At 47.3% G+C, this 12955-nt stretch overlaps 1 pseudogene; it reads left to right on the top strand.

Annotated features, from left to right (window-relative positions):
- Positions 1 to 1177: 1177 nt before the first annotated feature.
- LOC143734319 (uncharacterized) lies at positions 1178 to 6591 on the top strand (annotated as a pseudogene).
- Positions 6592 to 12955: the final 6364 nt, after the last annotated feature.

A 12955-nucleotide genomic window follows, 5' to 3' on the forward strand; every position in this document is an offset into this window, starting at 1 on the left:
GACTGATATTGTATGAAACCAGCAGAACAAACTTGACAAAAATTCCCTTTTGTATTTAAACAATAAAAAAACATTAAATAAGTAAATAGTAAACCGTAAACAATTGCTGTATTTATATGTTGAGGTGAAATAACCCTTTAACCCACCAAATATAAAATGTCCTTTTAATCATGATACCTGTGCCCTTATGCACATTTGTTCTTTAAACATTTATATACCAGTTTAATACAAACTTTATCAACTGCTTTAAACCCCAATGGCCATATCATTTAAAAAAGTATTTTATACTATTCTAATGACTTCTTTTATATGCGACTTTATATTTATGCTTTAGTTTTTTAGTTTAGTCATTTGTGCTGTTTTTCCATTTCTGCATATTTTTTGTTACTTGTATAATCTTATTTTTCCTTTTGTCTCCTGTATACATGGCACTGTGCTGTATGTATTTTTGTCTTGTTTTCATGCTGTATGCCATTGTCCCATTTTATGCATTAGTGCCTTGTATACTACACTTAGTCTGGACATTGTGCTTTAGCTGTGTTTACAATTTACCATCTGGTGAGGTGGAGGACTACATCACCACACAGCTACAGCCCTCCCAGCGCCCTCCTAGCCCCCCTCCTTTTTTTTAGATGATCTCATCTACCCAGAGCCATTGCCCACTACAGTCACAGAATCACCCCTACTAGAGGCATTGTCTGCCCTGGAACCAGTCTGCTGCCAAGTCTGACCAGGTGTGTAAGCCCGTCCCTATTTTCATCCCAGAAGGAATTTTGGTGGAAATGGCTGATTAACTTGAGTGACACCGAGTCAGTTCCTGTCCTTGTTTGTGCTCTTGAGCAACTTTTCCTGTGGTTCTCATCCAGCTGTTTAGACAGTCCAGTCTTATACATCAAATGTTAACCTGACATCGCTAGCTTCAATCTAAATCGTTGCTAGCACAACAAGCTACTAATTCGCTAGCCTATTAGAATGGGTGCGCTCTATATTTATTTATTTAGCTCGCGCCTTTTACAAATCCATCAAAGCTGTGGTAAGTAGAATCAGTCAACAAACACGGTAAGTCATGTCATCTTCCCCTCTTATTGTCATTTGCACTTCATGTAACATGTATAGCATAGCCTTCTCTGTCTGCACAGGATTTACATGTGATAAATGCAGGGAGATAGTCAGGCTGATGGAGAAGATTTCAGTACTAGATACACGCATCCAAACTTTAATTGAGGTCAATTGTAAGAGTGCAAGGGCTTTAGATACTGCTTTGGATGCGACTAGCTTAGAGAACACTGTACATTGTTCGGTTCCGGCTGAAGTAGAGCCCGTGCAGCAGGGCAACTGGGTGACGGTGAGCCGCTGTAGTCGCGGGACAAAACACAGCTCTTCCGTTCCGATTACAACATCAAATAGATTCTCCCCACTCAGTGAAACACCCACTGAGAATCCTGTTGAATTTGCCCTAGTTATTGGCGATTCTATTACACAGAACGTGAAAATAGAGACACCAGCCACCATAGTCACATGTTTGCTTGGAGCCAGAGCGCCTGACATCAAAGCAAATTTAAAATTGCTGGTTAATGCTAATCGTAAATTCTCTAAGATTATTATTCAAGTCGGCACTAATGATGTTCGACTTCGCCAGTCGGATATCACTAAATTTAATGTTAATGAGGTGTGTGAACTCGCAAGTACGATGTCAGGCACTGTAATTTGCTCTGGCCCCCTTCCTGATCGCAGAAGTGATGAGCTAGTTAGCAGATTGTCATCACTCAATGGCTGGTTGTCTAAGTGGTGCCCGCAGAATAATATAGGATTTATAGACAATTAGAAACGTTTCTGGGGCAGACCTGACCTGTTGAAAAGAGATGGTGTTCATCCCTCCTGGGATGGTGCTGCTCTTCTCTCTATCAATATGGCACATAGATTAGAGCTCAAACATGACAATCTGGGCTCGGGTCAGGAAGCAGACAAACTGCTTAAACCGACCGTCTGCCAGCTGTCTCACGTCACCAAGGTCAGATAAATCCCATCACATAAAGGGTCTTTCATCTAGATATCATCATATAGAGACTGTGTCTGCACCCCGAATTAAGAAATACAAAGAACTTCCAAACCCATCTAAGGGTAAAAATTTTATTGATGTTCAACAAATAAAAAACAGAAATAATACAAATGAACAAATGATAAAGCTTGGGTTGCTGAATATTCGATCCCTTACTTCAAAAGCACTTATTGTTAATGGTATGATTACAGACTATAACCTAGATGTGCTGTGTTTGACAGAAACCTGGCTAAAATCAAACGATTACATTACTTTAAATGAGTGTACCCCCCAAGATTACTGTTATAAACATGAACCTCGTCTGAAAGGCAAAGAGGGAGGTGTTGCTGTAATTTATAGTAATATTTTCAAAATTACTAAGAAGTCTAGTTTCAAATATAATTCTTTTGAAGTTTTGGTGCTGACTTTCTATCAGATTTAGTACTGGCTGCAGATAAAGTCCTAATTGTTGGTGATTTTAATATACATGTAGATAATAAAAAAGATGCATTGGGATTGGCATTTAAAAACATTCTTAACTCTATTGGAGTTAGACAAAACGTGTCAGGACCTACTCATTGTCGTAATCATACTCTAGATCTAATATTATCACATGGAATAAGTGTTAATGCTGTTGAAATTCTGCAGCAGAGCGATGACATCTCAGATCATTATCTAGTCTCGTGTAAACTTAATTTAGCCAAGGCTGCAAAGCCAACTCCGTGTTACAAATATGTTAGACCTATCACTTCTGCCACTAAAAATTGCTTTATTAATAATCTTCCTGATCAGTTTCATCATCTCAGCATCCAAGATAGCTTAGAAGAACTCGATATTGCGACAGAAACGTTTAACTCTCTCTTTTCCAGCACTTTAGACACAGTTGCTCCGTCACGAAGATCAAAGAAAATAATCCAACGCCGTGGTACAACGAGCACACTCAGGCCCTTAAGAGAGCAGCCAGAAAAATGGATCGAAACTGGAAGAAAACAAAACTAGAGGTATTTCGCATTTCATGGAAGGAGAGCTCGATTGCTTACAGAGAGGCCTTAAAAAGGCCTTTCTCAGTGAAATGCTCTCAGTGAGAAAGTGCAGTGAGTTTGCTTCTTTCTTCTCTGAGAAAATCAATAATATCAGAAAGGTGATCAGCTCATCCTTGAGTTGCGCTGGGGTCAGGCAGATCAAACAACAGCACGAGAAAGTAGCCACTATGTCTGATTTCGAAGAAATTGATGGCAAAATTTTGGAAGAAACCGTACAGCAACTAAAAACATCAACCTGCGCCCTTGATGCACTTCCCACATCTTTTTTCAAAAATGTGTTACACAGCTTAGAAGCAGATCTCCTAGAAGTGGTAAATGCCTCACTTCTCTCTGGGAGTTTTCCGACCTCCCTGAAAACTGCTGTTGTCAAGCCCCTCCTGAAAAAGAGCAATCTGGATAAGACCATATTAAACAACTATAGACCGATCTCAAATCTTCCTTTCATAGGCAAGATCATTGAAAAAGTTGTCTTCAATCAGCTGAACAAATTCTTAAGCTCGAATGGATACTTTGACCATTTTCAATCTGGTTTCCGACCGCACCACAGTACAGAGACCGCGCTCATAAAGATAATAAATGATATTCGCTTAAATACTGATACAGGCAAATTATCAGTGCTGGTACTACTCGACCTCAGTGCTGCATTTGACACTGTCGATCACAAAATACTTCTTGACAGGCTGGAAAACTGGGTCGGGCTTTCTGGGATAGTCCTAAAATGGTTCAGGTCATACTTAGGAGGCAGAGGTTATTATGTGAGTATAGGAGACCATAAGTCTGAGTGGACATCCATGACATGCGGAGTCCCTCAAGGCTCAATTCTTGCGCCACTCCTATTCAACCTGTACATGCTCCCAATGAGCCAAATAATGAGAAAGAACCAAATCGCTTACCATAGCTATGCAGACGACACACAGCTCTACTTAGCCCTATCGCCTAACGATTACAGCCCCATTGACTCCCTTTGCCAATGCATTGATGAAGTAAACAATTGGATGTGCCAAAACTTTCTTCAGTTAAACAAAGACAAAACTGAAGTCATTGCGTTTGGAAACAAAGATGAAGTTCTCAAGGTGAACGCATACCTTCAGTCTAGGGGTCAAACAACTAAAAATCAAGTCAGGAATCTGGGTGTGTCTCTGGAGTCAGACCTTAGTTTCAGTAGTCATGTCAAAGCAATAACTAAATCAGCATATTATCACCTGAAAAATATTGCAAGAATTAGATGCTTTGTTTCCAGTCAAGACTTAGAAAAACTTGTGCATGCTTTCATCACCAGTAGGGTGGATTATTGTAATGGACTTCTCACTGGCCTTCCCAAAAAGACCATAAGACAGTTGCAGCTCATACAGAACGCTGCTGCCAGGATTCTGAGCAGAACCAGAAAATATGAACACATCACACCAGTCCTCAGGTCTTTACACTGGCTGCCAGTTACATTTAGGATTGATTTTAAAGTATTATTACTGGTATATAAATCATTCAATGGCCTAGGACCTCAATACATTGCAGATATGCTCACTGAATATAAACCCAACAGATCACTCAGATCATTAGGATCACATCGGCTAGAAATACCAAGGGTTCACTCTAAGCATGGCGAGTCTGCTTTTAGCTACTATGCCAGCCGCAGCTGGAACCAGCTTCCAGAAGAGATCAGATGTGCTCCTACAGTAGTCACATTCAAATCCAGACTCAAAACACATCTGTTTAGCTGTGCATTTACTGAATGAGCACTGTGCCACTGTTCGTCCGACTGTTTGCACTGTATTTTATTTTATGTTTTAATTATTCTGATTTCTGTATTTTATCTTTTATTCTAAACTGTTTTAATTATTCTGATTTCTTTTGATTATTTTAATTTCTTCTATGTAAAGCACTTTGAATTACCATTGTGTATGAAATGTGCTATATAAATAAACTTGCCTTGCCTTGCCTAAAAACTGCTAGACCTACTTATTTTTCAACCCTATTAGAAGAAAATAAACAAAACCCTAGGTATTTATTCGAAACACTTGCTAAAATGACGTAAAATAAAGTTTCAAGCCCAGAAGTTTGCAAGCAGCACAACAGTAATGACTTTATGACCTTCTTCACTTATAAGATTGATAATATCAGGAAAAAAATTATAACTATGCAACCGTCTACTACAGTATCGCATCAGACAGTGCAGTGTAGTCTCACTGACGACAAAAATTGATTAATTCATTGCTATAGAAAAGGAAGAATTTTCTAAACTCGTAAAATCCTCTTTTTAAAAAAAAAATTATTTAACATTTATTTTACCAGGTAGGCCGATTGAGAACTGTTATTATGGCGCAGACGCAGAGGAATCCATTTGCAGCAAAAGTCCAAAGAGCAATCCGGGTCAAGACAGGCAGAGAACGATCAGAGGTCGGGGTACACAGTCCTAGGTCAGTAATCAGATCAGCAGACACAGAGATAAACGCTTGGAATTGAAAGCCAGGGCAATGCAATACTTCGCAGAGAAGAGGTGTGTGCAAGTGGCTTTCATGTGTGTGTAAGTGAAGTGCAGGTGTGTGTGCAATCAGTGCAGTGCAGGTGTATGGTGTAATCCGTCCAGGGAGGTGTATGATGGGAAATGTAGTCCAAGTTAATCCAGGAAGTGCGTGGCTAGTCATGACAAAGCCCCCCCCTTTAAGAGCGGTTTCCAGACACTCAAAAACAAAACAAAAACACAAGAGTTCAGGAAGGTGGTGAAGCGGAGGTGGTCTTGGTGGGAGGGTTAGAGAATCAGGTCCATGCAGGGGAACGGGACCAGGCATGCAATGGTCCCATCGTCGAGTGTTGGCGGACCTGGGTCGTGGAGTGTGGGTGGAGCAGGCGGAGCAGGCTGTGCAGGCGACCAGGGCGGAGCAGGCTGTGCAGTGGGCCATGGCGGACAAAGCAGTTCAGGCGGCCAGGGCGGACAAAGCAGTTCAGGCGGCCAGGGTGGACAAGGCAGTTCAGGCGGCCAGGGTGGACAAAGCAGTGAAGACCCTTCGGGTGGCCACGGCGGAGAAGACCCCTCGGGCGACCACGGCGGCAAAGACCCCTCGGATGACCACGGCGGTGAAGACCCTTCGGGGCGCCACGGCGGTGAGGATCTTTCTGGTGGCCGTGGGCCCCTGGGCTGCCACGGCGAGGACCTACTGCCCCCCCCAAAAAAATTCTTGGGGGTAGTTACGGGGTCAAAGGCTGTAGCAAGGACCGGCTCAGGAACAGACAACGGCTTAGGAACAGACACCGGCTCAGGAACAGACACCAGAATGGCCATCTTGTCCGGAGACACTGGCTCGGTGGCGGCCATATTGTCTGCAGACACTGGCTCGGCAGACATGACGTGAACAGTCTCTGGATCGGCAGACGTGACGTGAACAGTCTCTGGAAGCTCTGCTGAGACGTGACGAGGTTCTGGAAGCCCTGCTGAGACGTGACGAGGCTCTGGAAGCTCTGCTGAAACGTGACGAGTCTCTGGAAGCTCTGCTGAGACGTGACGAGGTTCTGTAAGCCCTGCTGAGACGTGACGAGGCTCTGGAAGCTCTGCTGAGACGTGACGAGGCTCTGGAAGCTCTGCTGAGACGTGACGAGGTTCTGGAAGCTCTGCTGAGACGTGACGAGGTTCTGGAAGCCCTGCTGAGACGTGACGAGGCTCTGGAAGCTCTGCTGAAACGTGACGAGTCTCTGGAAGCCATGCTGAGACGTGACGAGGCTCTGGAAGCTCTGCTGAAACGTGACGAGTCTCTGGAAGCTCTGCTGAGACGTGACGAGGCTCTGGAAGCTCTGCTGATACGTGACGAGGTTCTGGAAGCCCTGCTGAGACGTGACGAGGCTCTGGAAGCTCTGCTGAAACGTGACGAGTCTCTGGAAGCTCTGCTGAGACGTGACAAGGCTCTGGAAGCTCTGCTGAGACGTGACGAGGCTCTGGAAGCTCTGCTGAGACATCACGAGGCTCTGGAAGCTCTGCTGAGACGTCACGAGGCTCTGGCTGGACAGGCTCTGGCTGGACAGGCTCTGAGAGACGGGATCCTGGAACGATGGTCTACTTGACCCTCCGCACTGACATCAGCAGGGGCTGTGCCACGATGGACATTAGTCCTGGACGCCCATAGACCGAAGCCATGGCTAGTTTGATGGTTGAAGTGACGAGAAGATTCTCAGGCAGTGCGGTCGTGATAACATCCTCCTCCACCTTCCCTACAGTGAAGGGGGATCCACAAAACTCCAGGACAAAGTCAATATACTGTGCCAGGGTCCAGCTGGGGTCTTCCTCTGGTAAATTTGAGCTAATGTCCTGGTCTAGTCCACTCCAGAAACAGTCCTTTAGCATAGCATCATCACCAGGAACGAGGTGACTATAAAAAAGAAACTCCTCCACATAATCCTCAATGATGCGATTAAATTGATAAATTGAACACAGTTTACTGTGTAACTAATACACTAATACTTGAATTATTATTATTTTTAGGATAAGATTCCACATTAATTACAAGGATGACTCCATTTGCATCCAGTGAAGTCTGGGCTAAAGACCGGAATATCCACTGACCCTAGATCTGCCCCTGATTCAAACTATCCCTGTATTTTGAATAAATTAAACATTTTGCAAAGGCAGATTTAAACTACACATATTATTAAACAGCTATTACAGACATCATTTGTCTGTTCACACCAAGAGTTAAACAAATATCTGTTTAAGAAATCAATCATCAAAGGGCAGCCATAAAAACATCGTTAAAAAAACAGATTAAATCCATAAAGTGTATTTGTACTATTTATTGCAGAAATGTACTGTCTCATCAGCCCTGTTCCGTTATTAACAAGAGTGACAAACGAGTTTTACAAATGTCGGCCTCGTCTCCATGCGGCCTAAAGCGGCCTCATCTCCATGCGGCCTAAAGCGGCCTCGTGTCCATGCGGTCTAAAGCGGCCTCGTCTCCATGCGGCCTAAAGCGGCCTCGTCTCCATGTGGCCTAAAGGGGCCTCGTCTCTGTGTGACCTAAAGCGGCCTCGTCTCCATGTGGCCTAAAGCGGTCTCGTCTCCATGTGGCCTAAAGCGGTCTCGTCTCCATGTGGCCTAAAGCGGCCTCGTCTCCATGTGGCCTAATGCGGCCTCGTCTCCATGTGCCCTAAAGCGACCTCCTCTCCATGTGGCCTAAAGCGGTCTCGTCTCTATGTGGCCTAAAGCGGCCTCGTCTCCATGTGGCCTAATGCGGCCTCGTCTCCATGTGCCCTAAAGCGACCTCGTCTCCATGTGGCCTAAAGCGGTCTCGTCTCTATGTGGCCTAAAGCGGCCTCGTCTCCATGCGGCCTAAAGCGGCCTTGTCTCCATGTGCCCTAAAGCGGCCTCGTCTCCATGTGGCCTAAAGCGGTCTCGTCTCCATGTGACCTACACTGTGACCTACTCGGGGAACGAGGGTTACCTACGTAACCGAGACGTTCAACTCCAGGAGTGGCAAGGTGGCTTGCCGAGGGAAAGACACATGCTCAAGGAGGCTTACAGTGGAAATACACATGTGGGGGTTACTCAGGGGAGGAACCATGCACACGGAGGCACCTAGCCGACGCACAGGCAATAGACACTGGCGCCAGCGTCAACAGTGCTGGAGGAACTCAGGGCTTCAGAGAGGAAAGCTCACCTGAGGAATATCGCACGTATCCAGTCCGTGGAGTGGAATGGCGAGCAAGCGAAGACACCTGAGCGGGTCCAGTACTAGCTGACTGAAGCGAGTACACGAGAGGACACAGGCTCGACTCGGAGATTATAAAATCTGGCGAATGTGTTGGGTGTCGCCCAGCCTGCAGCTCTACAGATGTCTGCCAGCGAGGCGCCATGCGCTAGAGCCCAAGAGGAAGCCACACTCCGGGTGGAGTGGGCTGTCACACCAAGGGGGCACGGTCGGCCTTGCTGTTGGTAAGCCAAAGCAATGGCGTCCACTATCCAGTGGGACAACCTCTGCTTTGAGAGAGCCTTTCCCTTCAGTCTCCCACCATAACAGACAAAGAGCTGGTCTGAGGTCCTGAAACACTGCGTCCTGTCACGTAAGCACGGAGAGCGCGTACTGGACAGAGCAGTGCCAAGGCTGGGTCTGCCTCCTCCAGGGCAGCGCTTGCAGGTTCACCACGTGGTCCCGGAAGGGAGTGTTGGGAACCTTGGGCACATCTCCAGGCCGGGGTCTCAGGATCACGCGAGAGTGACCGGGCCCGAATTCCAGGCACGCTTCGTCAACGAAGAATGCGTGCAGGTCCCCTACCCTCTTGATGGAGGCCAATGCAACCAGGAGCGCTGTCTTCATAGGCAGGAACTTAAGCTCAACTGATTGCAGAGGCTCAAAGGGAGCCCTCTGCAAGGCATTTAACACCACTGAGAGGTCCCAAGAGGGAACGAGAGGAGGGCGAGGAGGATTCAATCTCCTCGCTCCTCTCAGGAACCTGACGATCAGGTCGTGCTTCCCCAGAGACTTACCTTCAACTGCTTAGTGATATGCGGCGATAGCGGCCACATACACCTTCAGGGTGGACCAAGACAGCCTTTGCTCCAGCCCATCTTGCAGGAAGGAAAGCACGACACTGATCGAGCATCTCCTGGGGTCTTCTCGGCGAGAGGAGCACCAGTTGACGAAGAGGTTCCACTTCAACGCATAGACATGTCTCGTGGACGATGCTCTAGCGGAAGTGATGGTAGCCACCACCGCTGGTGGGAGGGTACTCAAACCTGCCTCGTCCCGTCCAGGAGCCACGCGTGGAGTCTCCAAGATCGGGTCGAGGGTGCCAGAGGGTGCCCCGTCTCTGAGAAAGGAGATCCTTCCTCAGAGGATTTGGCCAAGGAGGTGCTGTCGCGAGGAGTATCAGTTCGGAGAACCAGGTCTGGGTGGGCCAGTACGGCGTAACCAGAATGACCTGCTATTCGTCCTCCTTGATCCTGCACAAGGTCCGTGCGAGAAGGCTCACTGGGGGAAACGCAAATTTGCGTAGGCCCCGCGGCCAGCTGTGCGTCAGTGCACCCGTGCGGAGGGTGTCTGAGCGTGCCTGAGGTTCGACAACGGGGGGAGTACTGACGGCAGGTCGGAGTAACTGGTACTTGGAGGGTGCCGTGTTGCCATGCCCACCTCGGGACTCGGTCGCGAAGCCAAGCTGAAGCGGTCTCATATGAAGCAATCTGAGCGGCGTACCGCGGCTGCAGATGCCATATGTCCCAGGAGCCTCTGAAAGAAAAACTTCAGTGGAACCGCACTCTTGCGCTTGATAGTCTCAGGGAAGTCAGCAATGGCCGAATGGAGAAGGCGACCAAGTTCATACCGAGAAAAGAGCTCCTCTGCACGGGGCAAAGTTTGCTCCTTTCCCAGTTGACCCGAAGGCCCAGACGAGCTAGGTGCCGGAGCACTGGATCCCTGTATTCGCAAACCTGGTCCCAGGAGTGAGCTTAAGACAGCCAGTCACCGAGATAGTTCAGGATGCGAACCCCCGAGTTCCCATGGAGGAACAAGGGCTGCCTCAAGAACCTTTGTGAAGGCGCGAGGAGACAGGGCTAGCCCGAATGGGAGAACAGCGTACTGATATGCGCACGCCCTGACAGCAAACCGTAGGAATGGTCTGAGTCGAAGGAGAACGGAGACATAAAAGTAGACGTCCTTCAGGTCGATCGCTGCAAACCAATCCTGTGGCCGCACACATCCAGAAATGCGTTTGGCCAGGAGCATCTTGAACGGCAGCATGTGAAGGGAGCGGTTCAGTTGCGTAGGTCCAGGATTGGCCGTAACCCACCAGACTTCTCCGGGACAATGAGGTAGGGGCTGTAAATCCGGCCCTCATTTCGGCTGGACGGACAGTCTCAATCGCACCCTTCGCCAGTAGGGTAGCAACCTCCGCTCTCATGATAGGGGCATAGCCACCGACCAAAGTGGAGTGGACTCCCCTGAAGCGGGGAGGAGACCGTGCGAACTGAATCGCATAGCCGAGCCGATGGTTCGCACGACCCAGCGGAACAGATAGGGAAGCTCTAGGCAGGCTCCCAACTGTGCCAGCAGCGTCAAGAACCACAGACGTCCCCCCGGTGGTGCAGCGGAGCGGGATGACCGGCCCAGACGTGGACGGCATAGCGGCCCGGTGGGGGCAAGGTCATAACCGCACCCTGACAGAGGAGGCCAGGGAAGGACCAGTGTTCCACGGGGCCTGCTCTGTCAGGGGTCTGGCGACAGAGGGGGACAGGGGCGAAGCGGTCCGTGGACGGCACGCCGTGTCAACCACCTCTGGGACAGGGGGGGACGAGGAGAGCACGGCTTGTGGGCGGCACTCTGTGTCGTCCGAGAACTCTGTATGCTCAGAGACGAGAGAGTCAGTTCTTTCTGAATAAGGATTCTTCCCGAGCCCTCCACCGTGGAAAGGAGTGGCCCTGCTACCAACTCTACCAAGAATGGTGTAGATTTGAGATATGAATGAAGTGTTGTGGTAGATGTAGTGCATTTTGAAACTGATGAAAGTTTGGTTAGGAGAACTGTGTGAAGAGTTTTTGAAACAATGACCTACGTATTGGAAAATATACAACATTTACATTTACTTATTTAGCTGACGCTTTTACCCAAAGCGACTTACAATTGCTATTTATGTCAGAGGTCGCACGCCTCTGGAGCAACTAGGGGTTGAGTGTCTTGCTCAGGGACACATTGGTGTCTCACAGTGGATTCGAACCCGGGTCTCTCACACCAAAGGCATGTGTCTTATCCACTGCGCCATCACCACCCCCCAATGATCAACCAAAAATAATGAGCTTAAAATGTCATCCTTAAATGTTGAATGCTGTTGGAAACCCAAATAATTTGTTAGGGAAACAACCAGTTGGCTGTGAGTTTCCTCTTGCAGAGCAATTTGAATGTGAGGATCTTGAGGGAACGGGCTGCTTACGTTTGGCAAGTCTGTCTATACTGTCTCGGTGTCGGGAATACATGCATATGGTTTCAGCACTCGAACACTGTGGGTTCACCATTAAAGCTCAGGACTGCCATAATCAAAGGAAAGAGATTAATCCAAGTGCTCAGGAATGTGTGTGCGTGCGTGTGTGTGTGTGTGTGTGTGTGTGTGTGTGTGTGTGTGTGTGTGTGTGTGTGTGTGTGTGTGTGTGTGTGTGTGTGTGTGTGTGTGTGTGTGTGTGTGTGTGTGTGTTACAGGCTGCTGGCAGGACAATAATTGGAGGCATGCAGATACTCAGAGCTTCTGCTCGGATGGCTTCAGTTCAGACCCACCGGTTCAATCCCTTCATTCCACCTGACTGGTGAGCAAACAGCTGCCTTTTGTTGCCCCAGTGTGTCTTCATTGCTCTTATTAGGGATGCGCTCTGACCAGCATGTCATATATACTACATCACAGGAGATCAGCCAGTCACATGACATCCTCATCTCACAGGCTGCTGTCAGGGTTGGAAAGGGAGATTTGGCCAAACCAGAAGTTTTTATGCTTTTTTTTTTTGCATTGTGGGATGTGATTTGAATGTGTAGAAATAAAAACGGTAGAGTTTGAGGCAGCTTTTTTTCTTCTTATTTTATTATTTTTTACTGTTTTTTAGTGTTTCTGTTTGAAAGTGGCCAGCTTCAATTTACATTGATGGTTTGTCCTGTGAACTGTAAATGCTGCCATGTTCGACAGCAGCTGTTGCTGTACATGTACCGTTGGTAAGATTTCTATCTGAAATATAATTTTGTTATATTTTTTCGGAGAATTTTTGATCAGCCTTTAATCTGATAGGACAATGTACAAGTAATTGACTCGAGCCAAACTCAAACACTGGTCGGCATTAGATAAGTACGTGTGTTAACCAGAAGGCCACGTCTCTCCGAAATAATCTTATCATAGACTTCTCAATGCTGGATTGGTTTATTTA

Source organism: Siphateles boraxobius, unplaced genomic scaffold, assembly GCF_051911475.1.
Source record: "Siphateles boraxobius isolate OS27281-9 unplaced genomic scaffold, OSU_SipBor_1 128, whole genome shotgun sequence".
Taxonomy (NCBI): domain Eukaryota; kingdom Metazoa; phylum Chordata; class Actinopteri; order Cypriniformes; family Leuciscidae; genus Siphateles; species Siphateles boraxobius.